Source organism: Chrysemys picta, chromosome 1, assembly GCF_011386835.1.
Source record: "Chrysemys picta bellii isolate R12L10 chromosome 1, ASM1138683v2, whole genome shotgun sequence".
Lineage (NCBI taxonomy): Eukaryota > Metazoa > Chordata > Testudines > Emydidae > Chrysemys > Chrysemys picta.
The window spans coordinates 280,540,372-280,552,815 of NC_088791.1; the positions used below are offsets into that span (position 1 = coordinate 280,540,372).

Genomic DNA, 12,444 nt, shown 5'->3' on the forward strand with positions numbered 1-12,444 from the left:
TGTCTCATTGTTTCCTTGTACTCTGCCATCTGTTTATAACAACATGTGGCCTTATGCTTGGATTGTAAGGGGGCAGGACTGTCTTTTTTCTCTGTGTTTGCATAGCAGCTAGCACAATTTGGTCAGAGAGTGGGATTAGCTCAGGGATCAGCAACCTTTGGCACGCGGCTCACCAGGGTAAGCACCCTGGTGGGCCGGGCCGGTTTGTTTACCTGCCACGTCCACTGGTTCAGCCGATTACAGCTCCCACTGGCTGCGGTTTGTCGCTCCAGGCCATTGTTTTTGTGTTTGTTCTTGTTTTGGGGTTTTGCAGGAGCGGTGAACCGCGGCCAGTGAGAGATGTGATCGGCCGAACCAGTGGACGTGGCAGGTAAACAAACCGGCCCAGCCCACCAGGGTGCTTACCCTGGCGGGCCGCGTGCCAAAGGTTGCCGATCCCTGGATGAACCTCTCACTTCCTGGGGATAATTATACAGCTTGTCAGAGAACTCCTTACTCACTAAGAAAAAACTGACTACCTCAAGGGAAAACTAAAGCATATTTTACTGGTTAATTCAAAATCCTAGGTTTGTGAGGGCCTTTACATGCTGTTCATTTAATAAACTCTGATTACATAAAATCTGGATTATGAAGTAAATATCGCAATTGTGCAAATTGCAATTAGATTCTTTCATGGTAGAATGTAACTGCACTAAAAAGGTACTATTACTCTGAAGTTAATTAGCAACTACAAGAAGAGCCAAGTGAGGGAAAGTTGTGTGTGGGAAATTACTAAAAAAGAAAACCTGGTGTTGAAATAATGGAATTTCTCACTTTCATGGTATCATAATAATGATTATTATCTATTTTAAGAATGTAAACCTACAGGGGTAAACCGGTAAACCTGGTAAAACTCCATTTTCTACATTTTAAAGTTGTTTCAACTCTTGTTCTCTATTTTCGTCTCTGTTTACATAGTGTTCTGTGTTTCCACAGCAACAGATAATGTAATGCGGTACCCAAACCAAATAAAACATAAAAACCAAAAAACAACCATAACAACAACAAAACCCCAAAACAAGAACAAACCCAAAAAACAAACATACACCCTCACTCCTCCATCCCCCTCCCACACACAGAGAGACTGAACTCCTTTTATTTTTGGGGGGTATATTTTTACCATCCAAAAAGTAAGCACCATACCTGAAGCTCTCTGAATGTTTAACAAAATATTTTTAACATAAAATAAAAATAGGCATCTTGGTCCAATAGATACCAGAGACTTGATTCCCCAAAATCAGAATGGTAGTACTTGAAATGTGTACAGAGTAAGATGACTGCAAAAGGTGCATTGCAGTAGACACTCAGACTCTAGCAAACAACTGAATCCCTGAACCCAACAAAAAATAACAACCCCCACCCAAGCCATCATCCACCAAAAGGGAAACAAGTAGTTTAGCCTTGTTCTGTAGGATGTCACAAACAGCTCTGGCCAAATATTAAGATGAAGAGTATTCCATAGAGGCAGTCCATAAAGAGCTATATCCTTACCACCAGGCTGTTGAAATGCTCAGTGAGAACTATGAACCCAGCTGAAATCAGGTTGGGCAGGGACAGGAGCCAGAAACATGTCTATTAGCACTCCATGGGACATTCCATTATCTCCCATCACTTAATGATTCCTCCTTTAGCTGCCTGCCTAGCTGCCACCTTTACCCTTAGACCAAAGAATTTCCCCTTCCAACCACTCCCTCACACATTACAATTGTTGACCTTTTCTTTTTTTGGAGTGGGGGGATGAGTTGTGATCTGATCCCTTTCTTCTGTCCTAGTGCAGGCTGCCCCCTCCTCAGGCCCTTCAGCAGTCCATTAGCAGTGTTCCCTGCCCCCACCCCCACCTATTTGGGTACCAGATAAGGACCACTGTCCCCAGATCAATAAGAATTTCCAGGGGTTAGGATAGGAATTGGTCTGACCCCCTGACTAGTGAGCAATTGCTCTGCTAATGAGTCAGGAATGATGACATCCTATAAATCTCAGTACAATAGCTTAAGATCTCAGCAGGGCTCTGTAGCAACTACACATTGCATGCAAAATGTTATGATCAACTCTATAATGGGCAAGGTGCTAGAAAGAAAGTTAAAACCCAACCTTGGCACCCATTCTAACATCTAATATTCTGATAGTGATTTCCATTGCTGTCTTATACAAATGCCTGTCATAAATTTAAATTAACTTTATCTTCCTTTATAAATCATTTTTATTAGAGCTGGTTGGAAATTTTTTGTTGAAAGATTTTATTGGTTGGGAAATGCAGTTTCCACCAAAAATAAACAAATGTGTGGTAACATTTTTATTTTGCCATTTGACCCCCATCACCCAAATTTCCACTGGGAAAATCTAAAATATTTTATTTTGGGTTGGCCAGCCTCACTTAAAAGATTTCAGTTTGTTAAACTGAATCAAAATTGTTTAGCTGCAGGTGAGTTCAACATTAATCTGAGTTTGCCTAAACTGCTGCAGTCCCTCAACAGAGTTGTAGTTCTGGTGCCTCAAGCTCCCATTTTCCTCCATGAACTGGGCTCTCTGTCTGGATTACATTCTTATCCTGGTCTCCCTTCTGGATGAACTGCTGCAGCACATCATGGGAATTCTATGACAGCAGTGAGCCATGAGACAGAAAGTCTGATCTGATCAACTATCCCCCAAATCCATGGGAATAACAAGGGATCCAAACTACAAGTCCCAGGACACACTACGGCAGCTCTGACAGACAAAAGTTAATGTAAAATTGACCCAAAATGAAATATTTTAATTCAGTTCAATAAACTGAATTTTTTTGATATTTCTGAATCAATATTTTTTTTCTGAAAGTTCTATTCCACAAAATATATCTATATTTCTACTTTTGATATTTCAACTATTAATCCTGATTCAGGATTAAAAACACAAATAGAAATATCAGGATTTGTTACAGGACACAATTTCAAATTTATCACCAGCCTTAATTTCGATCTATAGACAAAAAGTAGTCAGTAATGGTCAGGAAATTATTTCGCCCATCACAAAATGTTTTGACAAAGCCAATATTATTATTATTATGATGACGATGATGATGCATGGGGAGAGGTTAGTTAATAAACAGGAAGATTTTAACAAACGAGAAAATGTTTTTATGAAAATTTCCATTTGATCAAATAATATGTTAAAAATGTGTTTAAATGGGAAAGTTTTGACCATCTCTGCTGAAAAGCTCTCTATAAGCCCGATCCTATAAGATGATGAGGACTCTAATTTCCCATTGACTACAAACAGAATTTGAGGGCATTGAGCTCTTAGCATAATTAGTAGGGGAAGCAAAAGTGGATGGGAGCCTGGGTGGCAGTGATCATGAGATGGTCGAGTTCAGGATCCTGACACAAGGAAGAAAGAAGAGCAGCAAAATATGGACCCTGGACTTCAGAAAAACAGACTTTGACTCCCACAGGGAACTGAGGGGCAGGATCCCCTGGGAAAATAACATGAGCGAGAAAGGAGTCCAGGAGAGCTGGCTATATTTTAAAGAATCCTTATTGAGGTTGCAGGAACAAACCATCCCGTTGTGTAGAAAGAATACTAAATATGGCAGGAGACCAGCTTGGCTTAACAGTGAAATCCTTGCTGATCTTAAACACGAAAAAGAAGCTTACAAGAAATGGAAGATTGGACAAATGATCAGGGAGGAGCATAAAATATTGCTCAGGCATGCAGAAGTGAAATCAGGAAGGCCAAATCATAACTGGAGTTGCAGCTAGCAAGAGATGTTAAGAGTAACAAGAAGGGTTTCTTCAGGTATGTTAGCAACAAAAAGAAAGTCAAGGAAAGTGTGGGCCCTTTGCTGAATGAGGGAGGCAACAGAGTGACACAGGATGTGGAAAAAGCTAATATACTCAATTTTTTTTTCTTCTGTCTTCATGAACAAGGTCAGCTGCCAGACTACTGCACTGGCAACACAGCATGGGGAGGTGACCAGCCCTCTGTGGAGAAAGAAGTGGTTCAGGAGTATTTAGAAAAGCTGGACGAGCACAAGTCCATGGGGTCGGATGCGCTACAGGATGTGCTAAAGGAGTTGGCAGATGTGATTGCAGAGCCATTGGCCATTATCTTTGAAAACTCATGGCGATCAGGGGAGGGGGGGTCCAGGATGACTAGAAAAAGGCTAATGTAGTGCCCATCTTTAAAAAAGGGAAGAAGGAGGATCCAGGGAACTACTGGCCAGTCAGCCTCAACTCAGTCCCTGGAAAAATCATGAAGCAGGTCCTCAAGGAATCAATTATGATGCACTTAGAGGAGAGGAAAGTGATCAGGAACAGTCAGCATGGATTCACCAAGGGCAAGTCATGCCTGACTAACCTAATAGCCTTCTATGATGAGATAACTGGCTCTGTGGATGAGGAGAAAGCAGTGGACGTGTTATTCCTTGACTTTAGCAAAGCTTTTGATACGGTTTCCCACAGTATTCTTGCCAGCAAGTAAAAGAAGTATGGGCTGGATGAATGGACTATAATGTAGATAGAAGGCTGGCTAGATCGTTGGGCTCAATGGGTAGTGATCAATGGCTCCATGTCTAGTTGGCAGCCTGTATCAAGCAGAGTGCCCCAAGGGTTGGTCCTGGGGCCGGTTTTGTTCAATATCTTCATTAATGATCTGGAGGATGGTGTTGATTGCACCCTCAGCAAGTTTGCAGATGACACTAAACTGGGAGGAGTGGTAGATACTCTGAAGGGTAGGGATAGGCTACAGGGATAGACAAATTAGAGGATTGGGCCAAAAGAAATCTGATCAGGTTCATCAAGGACAAGTGCAGAGTCCTGCACTTAGGATGGAAGAATCCCATACACTGCTACCGAATAGGGACCAAATGGCTAGGCAGCAGTTCTGCAGAAAAGGAACTAGGGGTTACAGTGGATGAGAAACTGGATATGAGTCAACAGTGTGCCCTTGTTGCCAAGAAGGGTAAAGGCATTTTGGGCTGTATAAGTAGGGGCATTGCCAGCAGATCGAGGGACATGATCATTCCCCTCTATTTGGCATTGGTGAGGCCTCATCTGGAGTACTGTATCCAGTTTTGGGCCCCAGACTACAAGAAGGATGTGGAAAAATTGGAAAGAGTCCAGCGGAGGGCAACAAAAATGATTAGGGGGCTGGAGCACATGACTTATGAGGAGAGGCTGAGGGAACTGGGATTGTTTAGTCTGCAGAAGAGAAGAATGAGGGGGGATTTGATAGCTGCTTTCAGCTACCTGAAAGAGGGTTCCAAAGAGGATGGATCCAACCCCTGATCTAGACTCTTCTCAGTGGTACCAGATGACAGAACAAGGAGTAATGGTCTCAAGTTGCAGTGGGGGAGGTTTAGGTTGCATATTAGGAAAAACTTTTTCACTAGGAGGGTGGTGAAGCACTGGAATGGGTTACCTAGGGAGGTGGTGGAATCTCCTTCCTTAGAGGTTCTTAAGGTTAGGCTTGACAAAACCCTGGCTGAGATGATTTATTTGGAAATTGGTCCTGCTTTGAGCAGGGGTTGGACTAGATGACCTCCTGAGGTCCCTTCCAACTCTAATATTCTATGATTCTATGAAACCCTATATATGATAAGTATTATTATACCAATATGGAAGGACATCCGGAACAATATTTGCTACTTTCTTTGGCTTACATACACTGTACTGATTCCTGCACAAAGAATCTGCCCTCAAATAATCCTTATGCTGATCCATTTTTTCCTCCAATTTTTTGGGACACATAACATGAAAAGGGCAAATTCTTAAGCTTCATTAGTTTAGAGAAAAACACCCTCTCTCCCCTACTTCTTATAACTACTGAAAATCTATCCATTTCAGTCTTAAAAACACATGCCACTTTATCTTTTGTGTTTATTCACTGTAACCATCCATGCCACTAGATTGTAATCTCTAAAGTGAGGGAGTCTGTTCTTTGTTTAATAATATTTTACCTACTGCAAAGTGATGTGTGAAGTCTGAGAATACACTGGTCTACAATTTTTGAGAAGTCGTCTGATTCAGAGATAAAATGTGCTATTTATTATGTATTTTGATGTGCTGAATTCAAATATGACAATTAAAACAACTGATTGGCTACTGTTTGTAAGATATTTAAGGTTTTACATTTTATGTCCATGTATATTGTGTAGATAGTAGAGTTTTAATCATAAATTGTAAACCTAGGTCTTTTCATGTGTTTATGGTTGCTTTACATGATAATATTTCACCTGTCCTGTTTATGTAACACTTTAAAAAGCAGCAAAATTTATTATGAAACAAAAGGCAAAAAACTATTATGTACATAGTTTAGTCCTATTCAGTGTCTACTCAGCGCTTCTTGGCTTGTCTCTTGTAGTCATTAAATGGAGCATCTCTTGTCACTGTCCAGCAATAGTCTGCAAGCACTGATGGGCTCCATTTGCCCTGATAGCGTTTCTCCATTGTTGCAATGTCCTGGTGAAATCGCTCGCCGTGCTCGTCGCTCACTGCTCGCAGTTCGGTGGAAAAAAAATCTAGATGAGAGTGCAAAAAAATGTATCTTTAGTGACATGTTGCAACCAAGGCTTTTGTATGCCTTGAGGAGGTTTTCCACCAACAACCTGTAGTTGTCTGCCTTGTTGTTTCCAAGAAAATGTATTGCCACTAACTGGAAGGCTTTCCATGCCGTCTTTTCCTTGCCACGTAGTGCATGGTCAAATGCATCATCTCGAAGAAGTTGATGAATCTGAAGACCAACAAGGACACCTTCCTTTATCTTAGCTTCACTTAACCTTGGAAATTTTCCACGGAGGTACTTGAAAGCTGCTTGTGTTTTGTCAATGGCCTTGATAAAGTTCTTCATCAGACCCAGCTTGATGTGTAAGGGCGGTAACAAAATCCTCCTTGATTCAACAAGTGGTGGATGCTGAACACTTTTCCTCCCAGGCTCCAATGACTGTTGGAGTGGCCAATTTTTCTTGATGTAGTGGGAATCTCTTGCACGACTATCCCATTCGCAGAGAAAACAGCAGTACTTTGTGTATCCAGTCTGCAGACCAAGCAAGAGAGCAACAACCTTCAAATCGCCACAAAGCTGCCAGTGATGCTGGTCATAGTTTATGCACCTCAAAAGTTGTTTCATGTTGTCATAGGTTTCCTTCATATGGACTGCATGACCAACTGGAATTGATGGCAAAGCATTGCAATTATGCAGTAAAACAGCTTTAAGCCTCATATTTGATGAATCGATGAACACTCTCCACTCATCTGGATCGTGAACGATGTTGAGGGCTGCCATCACACCATCGATGTTGTTGCAGGCTACAAGATCACCTTCCATGAAGAAGAATGGGACAAGATCCTTTTGATGGTCACGGAACATGGAAACCCTAACATCACCTGCCAGGAGATTCCACTGCTGTAGTCTGGAGCCCAACAGCTCTGCCTTACTCTTGGGTAGTTCCAAATCCCTGACAAGGTCATTCAGTTCACCTTGTGTTCTTGTGTTATGAGGTGTGGTTCAGAGGAGGAGGATGGGAGAAAATGTGGGTCCTGTGACATTGATGGTTCAGGACCAGAAGTTTCATCCTCTTCCTCTTCCTCATCTGACTCAAGTGAAAATGATTCTGGTGCATCAGGAACCGGCAGTCCTTCTCTGTGGGGTACTGGGCGTATAGCTGATGGAATGTTTGGATAATGCACAGTCCACTTTTTCTTCTTTGACACATCTTTCCCAACTGGAGGCACCATGCAGAAGTAACAATTGCTGGTATGATCTGTTGGCTCTCTCCAAATCATTGGCACTGCAAAAGGCATAGATTTCCTTTTCCTGTTCAACCACTGGCCAAGATAAGTTGCACAAGTGTTGCAGCATATGTGTGGGGCCCACCTCTTGTCTGGATCTCCAATTTTGCAGCCAAAATAAAGGTGATAGGCTTTCTTAACCATAGTGGTTATACTGCGGTTTTGTGATGCAAAAGTCACTTCACCACAAACCTAGCAGAAGTTATCTGCACTGTTCACACAAGTACGAGGCATCTCTGCTCACTTTGGCTAAACAGAAATGTGTCCCTTTGCAAAATCAAACACTGACAAATAAGAGAGCACGACACTGGATGATTTCTAGAGCTGATATAGGGCAATTTGTTCAGCAGAGTGATGTAAGCTTCGTTATGATTGCATCATCCATGACTTCTAGGAATAACAGTGTTGTTAATAATAGTGTTGTTCCTACTTCTGGCTCTGGGCATCTCTCTACAGATTCATTGACCTTAAGGCCAGACCTTTGGCTGAGTAACTGAAGTCCTCAAATCATGATTTAAAGACTTCATGTTATGAAGAATCCATCATTTGCACTAGTTAAAACCCGTCCCATGCTGCAGAGGAAGACAACAAATCCCGGGGTCTCTGCCAATCTGATAGGGGAAAATTCCTTCCCAATCCCAAATATGGCAGTCAGTTTGTTGCTGAGCATTTCAGCAAACAAAACAGTCAGAAACCAGGAAAGAATTCGCTGTAGTAACTCAGAGCCCTCCCCATTTAGTATCCCATCTCCGGCCATTGGGGATATTTGACACTAGCTATGGCCAGCTTTAGGCCGATTCCCCTGAATCGGGCCCCGTGCCTAAGAGGGCCCCGTGCGCAGTGGTGAGCTGGAGTCGGTTCCCAAGCTCCGGCAGCTGTCTGCCCCGCCCCCAGCCCCAGCTCACCTTCCTCTCCTCCCCTGAACACTCCGCCCCCCTTCTCCTCCCCCTCCCCTGCTTACCTCGAATCAGATGTTCATGCGGGAGGCCTGGAAACAAGCAGCAGCAGGTAAGCTTGGGCAGGGGGGCGTGAGGAGCACTCCAGGGAGGCGCGGCGCGGCCCAGTCCGGCTCCGGCCGAGTGGCTCTGGCCTGGCCCCGGCCCGGACTCTGGCCGGGCAGCGAGGCTCCAGCTCCGGGTGGTACAGCTCCGGCCCCGGCCAGGCGGTGCGGCTCCGGCCCAGGCCCCGGGCCCGGCCCAGCTCCGGCAGGGGTAAGTGGCATGGTAAGAGGCCGGGTCCGGGGGTGGGTTGGATAAGGCAGGGGCAGGGAGTCCCGGGGACAGGGAGTGGGTAGGGGGGGGTTGGATCGGGCAGAGGTTCTGGGAGGGGTGGTCAGGGGATGTGGAATGGGGAGGGTTGGGTAGGCGTGGGAGTTCTGGGGGTATGTCGGGTTGGTGGTGGATGGGGTCGGGGCAGTCATGGGACAGGGAGCAGGGCGAGTTGGGTAGGGAGTGGGATCCTGGGGGGCAGTTAGGTTAGGGGGTCTTGGGAAGGAGTGGTCGGGGATAAGGAGCGGGCGGGGGTTGATGGGTTGCAGTTTCTGAGGGGTGCAGTCAGGGGCAGGACATGGGGGGGGTGGATGGGGAGGGGGATGTACTCACCAGGTGGTTCCCTACCGGGTCTTCAGCGGCAGGTCCTTCAGTGCCGTGGAATACCCGGAGCGAAGACCCAGAGCATCGCCGGGTAAGTCATCCCTGCTGGGGCCCCGTCAAATCGGGCCCCGCACTTCCTAAAGCCATCCCTGCCACTAGCAGTTACAGATCAGCTATATACCTTTCTAGGCAGTCTATCATACCATCCCATCCATAAACTTACCAAGCGCAGTCTTGAAGCCAGTTTTGTTACCCGGGGTTCTTTCAACCCAAAGCTCTTGGTAACTTTTACTCTGTGTGAGGTGGTGTCAGGAAATAAATCAAGGGAGACATGACTGTCTGACCAATAGATGGCTGGCACAAACAGGGCAACACAAAAGTGCTTTCACTTAAAGGTAAACTTTACTTAGTCTCAAGCACTTACACACATCCGCAACAGGTTAGTAAAACACCCCAACCCTTGATAATTACCGAAGCTGAGTGTGGCTCTCGAGTGGCACAGCGACAGTCTTCCGATGGCAAATCTTCCATCTGCCGGTGGGGACCACAAGGTGCGTCCAGAGTGAGAGTCCCTTTACAGTCCCTCCTGGAGAGTCCAACTACCTAAATTGTTTCCCTCTTATTTATACATTAGTTAATACAATGACATTTCACTTGAAGAAAACTTGTTAAGCACACAGTTTCAAGCAAGAGGTTTCCTTTTGATCATCAATTAACCAGATGTGTTTTTTTTCCAGAGTTTGAATACCTTGAGGCCCTGACAGACACATTCCTGGGGGCACATACAGACAAGCTTCCTGTTTTTCTAAAATGCATACATCAGCAGTTTTAACACAATTCTTATCAGTTAGGATGTGGGGTCAAGCTGCCCTTTCTGTAGCACCCAAAACCCCCTCCCCTCCTGCCTTGGTTATGCTAAGGCTGCTGCATGGCCAATTTACGGCCTGCTGACTTGACTACCTTTAGCAATAAGCCATAGTTGTTTCAGGCACTTTACTGGTTTGCCAAAATCTTCCCATACAGTTGCCCCCAGTGCACCCCTTGGAAGCTGTTCCAGAACTTCACTCCTCTGATGGTTAGAATCCTTCATCTAATTTAAAGCCTAAATTTATTGATGGCCAGTTTATATCCATTTGTTCTTGTGTCAACATTGGTGTTTAGCTGTTAACCTAAATAACTTCTCTCCCTCCCTGGTATTTATAGAGAGCATTCATATCTCCCCACAGCCTTTGTCTGGTTAGACTAAACAAGCCAAGCTCTTCGAATCTCCTCTGCATAAGGTTTTCATAGACTCATAGACTTTAAGGTCAGAAGGGACCATTATGATCATCCAGTATGACCTCCTGCACAACGCAGGCCACAGAATCTCACCCACCCACTCCTGTAACAAACCCCTAGCCTATGTCTGAGTTATTGAAGTCCTCAAATCGTGTTTTAAAAACCTCAAGGTGCAGAGAATCCTCCAGCAGGTGACCCATGCCCCACGCTGCAGAGGAAGGCGAAAAACCTCCAGGTTTCCTCCAATCTGCCCTGGAGGAAAATTCCTTCCCAACCCCAAATATGGTGATCAGCTAAACCCTGAGCATATGGGCAAGACTTAGCAGCCAGCACCCAGGAAAGAATTCTCTGTAGTAACTCAGATCCCACCCCATCTAACATCTTTCCATTCCTCAGATCATCCTAGTAGCCCTTCTCTGCACTTGTTCCAATTTGAATTCATCTTTCCTAAACATGGGAAACCAGAATTGCACACAGTACTCCAGATGACCTTGTATAGTGGTACTCTACTGGAAATACCTCGCCTTATTTAGAAAGTATACACTAAAGCAGTGCAAATAGAATAAAATACACAAGATACACAGAATACACAGACTATACAGCAGTTACAATGTAATACTTAAGATACATAGAGACCCTTCATACATACATATAAAGCCTTACTACAATACTGTAATACACCTCTTGCAATGTAAGATGCAAAACTTCTATACATATGTATAAATGAACACTATAACATTACACATCAATGAAGCATCTACTATTTAACACTGACATCCTGTGAGCGCTGACCAGAAGATCACAGAAGGGGTGGGGTGGATTGCACTTAAACACAGGTATGCAGCTTTATTTACAGGCACACCCAAACATTCTAAAAAACGAACAGAAAATCAGACTTACACTCTGTCTTCTTGAGTCATCTGTACCATCTAGGTCCTTTTGATCTGTCTACTGCTCTCCTGTGTCTGCTTTCCTCTTTTCATTGCTGGTGCTACTCTTCTGTCTGTCCTCTGTTGTCTTCTTGCTCTGCTGTCTTCCTCTACTGCTATCTTCTTTGCTTCCTTGCACCCACACACAAGCTTGCTGGCTGTCAGCCTTATATTCAGTTTCTGCCCTTCTCAGATTGGTTGCTCTCTCAAGTTCAATGATGAGCATGGATCCTTCCTGTGTTGGTGGCAACTGCTCAGCCAAATAATCTTGCCTGTAACTCAAGCTGAACCTCCTTCTTACCCCTCCCTTCAGGTATTTTGGAGTGAGCTGAGTCATACCCGATGAACTTTATTTCACCCCTATTTCTTATCTGTTATTGGTTGATTTGATCTGAGTCCTCCATTTTGCAGCTCTGAACTATCATTATTTATCCCTTATCTAAAGCCTTAATTCTAAAACTAACTACTATTTTATAAAAGCTAAAGCACTATGATACTGTCACCACCTTTGTTATGCTAACTGGGGGAGATAAGTTTTTCAGGATGTTTCACTCCCTCTCCACCCCCTTCTCAGCTGTATGCATGTCTCTGTCCTGGGTGCTGCAAATTTGTAAGCAGGATCAGAGCAGCTTAAAAGAAACAGACAAAATACCTTTTGTATCAATCTCACATCCTGTGGAGGAGGTGTATTTGCTAACTGGCAACAGAGCATAATACAGCCAGAAATCCACATAGAAAGTCACTGAGAAGAGACAGCTGTTCCCTTTTTCTGTTCTGCCAAGGACATGAACAGTGTAGATGATTTTCTAAATGATTTTGTTCTCTGTAGGTAGAAAGCCAATG

At 44.2% G+C, this 12,444-nt stretch overlaps 1 long non-coding RNA gene across 1 annotated transcript in view; it reads right to left on the reverse strand.

Annotated features, from left to right (window-relative positions):
- Positions 1–11,995, reverse strand: part of LOC101946403 (uncharacterized) — a 44,897-nt gene extending 32,902 nt beyond the window's left edge. Inside the window, exon 1 of the long non-coding RNA XR_255773.5 lies at positions 11,573–11,995. This is a non-coding gene — a long non-coding RNA (uncharacterized LOC101946403). The remainder of the gene's footprint in view (positions 1–11,572) is intronic.
- Between the last annotated feature and the right edge of the window lie 449 nt (positions 11,996–12,444).